The 3640-nt window shown below is 43.0% G+C and overlaps 1 long non-coding RNA gene across 1 annotated transcript; it reads left to right on the top strand.

Annotated features, from left to right (window-relative positions):
- The first annotated feature begins 1012 nt into the window (after positions 1 to 1012).
- LOC123155647 (uncharacterized) lies at positions 1013 to 2092 on the top strand. The gene is made up of 2 exons (XR_006477551.1): positions 1013 to 1281; positions 1850 to 2092. It is a non-coding gene; the product is annotated as an uncharacterized lncRNA (long non-coding RNA).
- The last annotated feature ends 1548 nt before the right edge of the window (positions 2093 to 3640 follow it).

Below are 3640 nucleotides of genomic sequence, written 5' to 3' on the forward strand. Positions count from 1 at the left end.
ATTTTCTTTTAATTTTTTTAAACTGAAAAGGCGATCCACGGGGGGGGGGGTGGAGTTTGAAAATGTGACCTTTAGTACCGGTTCGTGCCATGAACCGGTACTAATGCCTCAAACCCCATTAGTACCGGTTGGTGGCTCGAACCGGTACTAAAGGTCTCTAACCTTTAGTCCCGGTTGGTGCCACGAACCGGGCATCGCACCCTTTAGTCCCGGTTCGTGGCACCAACCGGGACTAAAAGGTCCAGACGAACCGGGACAAATGGTCCACGTGGCCCTTGGGCGCACGAACCGGGACTAATGCCCCCATTAGTCCCGGTTCTAGACTGAACCGGGACTAATGGGCTAACCCGGGGTGGACCAAAGCCCTCTTTTCTACTAGTGAAGTCTTCTCTACTTAGAAGGGTTAGGCTTGTTCACAAGTTAATAATTTAAATCAGAAAATGTAACAACCACTTTCCAAAAATCTAAAACTAAATAACATCCTCATAATAGGATTAAGTTTTAAACACTAAAATGGACATACCTCACTCCCAGCTACCCGAGCCCTACAAATAAATCATACAACTAGAAGTCTATGTCCTAATATATTGATCTTGATCAAGATATGAGTTGTGGTTTGAAGGAGAGTACGAAAACTCCTTCTATGGATGCACGTGGGATCAAAGCGGAACCATCTATCATGTCCTGTAAAGAATAATCATATTTTTTGGTAGTGTAATTCGTATGCCATCCTTCGTTCCATGGGCACGGTCAAGAACATGTGCCAGTGCAATTTTAGTGAGAAATGTTTGGTGCATGTAATACAATACTTCAACCCTGGCCTTTATGGGAACCAACCCGCAGTCCAGTTAATCAAAGTCAACCCAAACCGTTCGAGCGACAGAAAAGAAAAACAAAACGAGCTCACAGCCGCACGACCCACGATCCAATCCCATCTTCCCACCTCTAGCGCGCAGCCTCCCCCGCCACGCTGCTGCGCACCGCCGGTTCCCGCCCCTACCCCTACCCCAAGTCCTCCCACCCTCTCACTGCCTTCCACAGCCGGCGACACTCGACGCTGCGGCCATTGCCGGCTCCCCCGCCCCTGCTACCACGGCGCCGTCGAGAATCCTCCCCGCCACCTGTTGGAACCGCCCGCCTGGCTCCTGCAGCGAACATCCCGCTGTCGATTCCCACCCTAGCGTCTAGTGCCCTCCACCTGTGACTTTGATGGAAAACAAGTTGGCATCCGACGGTGCTCCATAGTTCGCTGGAGTTTCATCGGCTGGTTCCACGCTTGAGGTATGTGGATAAGGAGGCTTGAAATCATGGTATTTGTTAACTTGCAACCTGCAGTTCAATGGTGAAATGGTTTTTGTTGCAATGGTTGCTAAATCCTACGAGGGCCCACAGGGTAACTCTTGCAATTTTCTTCTACCAAGCGTGGATCAGCTCCTGTAGTAGCTACCTTTAATTTGCAACTAAGTTTACTTATGGTTATAGGGTTTGCAGTAAAAGTGTCGTCATCTATTTGTCTACGTATATACAATGGAAGACAATTTTGGAGGAAAAATCTTTAAGGCCTGTAGGGATCCACTGATTTGTGTTCTATTCCGTTTGTGCTGGCAAGCTCCGTCAAGAGAGTTGATTAAATCGATCTAGCTAGCTCAGGTCCACGTAGATGAGCTTACGGCTGGCAGGGAAGTTAATTAATCAGCGACATCCATGCTTGGATTTGGGTCAACATTTGAATGCTTATCTCTGATTTTTGTCGTGGGTGGCTGAACAACGCATCTCCTCCTGTCATCGTGTTGCTCTCTGCTCTCTGTCATCTTCTCTGATTTTGCTGTGCTACATCCTACATGTGCAGGTATTTGAGGCAGGAAGGGTGATTAGAATCGACGAGGAGCAGCATGAAGCAGCAACCATTGCCGGCTTAGCTTCTTAGAGGGACAACCACACTGTGTTTTAGTGTCTCGATCTAATTCATTTAACCACACATATCATCCATGGATTGGAGAGAGTGAGAGAACCAAGATAATCCACTTGATATTACATGTATAATGGTGCAATTCACACAAATGAACAAGCTTAACAAGATTGCATGCAAGGTACTCACTTCCTCTACTGTAATCAGATTTTTATAGAAAACTAATAGCTGGTTTCATTGAACAGATCTTGCACGGTTTGCTGTTGATATTATTTTATTTTTATTTTTGTGGAAAACTGTCGATCTATTCATCTTCAATCATGGCAGTACAACGAACACCAGAAATAATAAAAATTACATCCACTTTCATAGACCACCTAGTGACGACTACAATCACTGAAGCGAGATAGTTAGTTTTGTATGTCTTTGAGAAATAGTAGGCATTCTTACTAGATGTATCTTTTTTTGTGTTTTTGATGACGTACACAACCATGGCATTTTCTTCTGGAATATTGTTGTTTTCACACTCATAAGTTTGACAACGTTCATAACCATGGCATTAATTCTTACTATGATGCAACAATGCGCAGCTAGCTAATACAATAAGTTTGCTTTTCACTTCAGAATTCAGAGGAACTCAACGATTGTTATAGTTCAAACCAATTACTGGTCTATTCCAAAACGATATTGTCTCGTGGTACTAGGTTATCAAAATATAATCTTCACCATGGCCAAAGGTAAATTTCGTTCAGGGGTATTAGTTTGTTTTATCCACCAAGAGAAACAGCTTGTGGCATATGACGATGAGATGGGCTTCTTCAGCTCTTTATTTGGCAGTTCTCTTCTCGAATCCCCTCTCTGTTGTCATGAAATTTCAGCAACACAAATTTGTGATCTTGAGAGGTAATCATGCTGATTGAGAAAGAAATGGTACACAGGACTATGTACTGTACTAATATTCAGAAAAATATATGTCTGTATCTCTTTCAGGTCCGTGCTAGCTATTTCTTTGAACGACATTCTGACAATATGTGCAAAGGATGATGCCCATACGGACTAAATTTCTCTTTTGTAGGTTAAAAAAAAGGACTTCTGTAAAGCTATAATGTACTGTGCTGAGTAACCATCAGTTGCTGAATCCATTCTCTTGTGAATACTATTGTATCTCTCTCATCTCTTCTGTTGAGTGAGCGCTTGCGACGGGACATGCAAGAACAAAGAGCACAAGAAGTGTACAAATGAGATCACGATGAGCTAATATAGAGCGGCCGACGATCAGATGATTTCGGGTCTGTGCTAGCTATCTCTCATTTTGAAGCTATTCCTTCATGACACATGATTGCACTACATTACAAGTTGAAAAAATGTGCAAAGTTGAAGTTGGCACTAAAGCGGATTGCTCTTTTTGACCTGCAAACAAATTTCAGTCATAATATATGCCATTCAAGTAGAAACACAAACTGGGATGTGCAAGATTTGTTTCTCCCGTTGCAACGCATGGGCCCTTTTTCTAGTCTCTTATTGGAATCTCTAAAAAGACTTATATTTAGGAACCGGGGGAGTAAAATATTTCTAACCGTTTTTTTAGTCTAGTACCTTTATTTTTATGTGATTCTTTACACTAGTGCCTAATGCGTTCAATTTACCGAAAAAGGCTTTCGCCCCGCTTTATATATAAAGCAACAACCACTTCCAACGAGCCATACAACACACACATGACACGCACCAAAG

This window comes from Triticum aestivum, chromosome 7B (assembly GCF_018294505.1).
Source record: "Triticum aestivum cultivar Chinese Spring chromosome 7B, IWGSC CS RefSeq v2.1, whole genome shotgun sequence".
NCBI lineage: Eukaryota > Viridiplantae > Streptophyta > Magnoliopsida > Poales > Poaceae > Triticum > Triticum aestivum.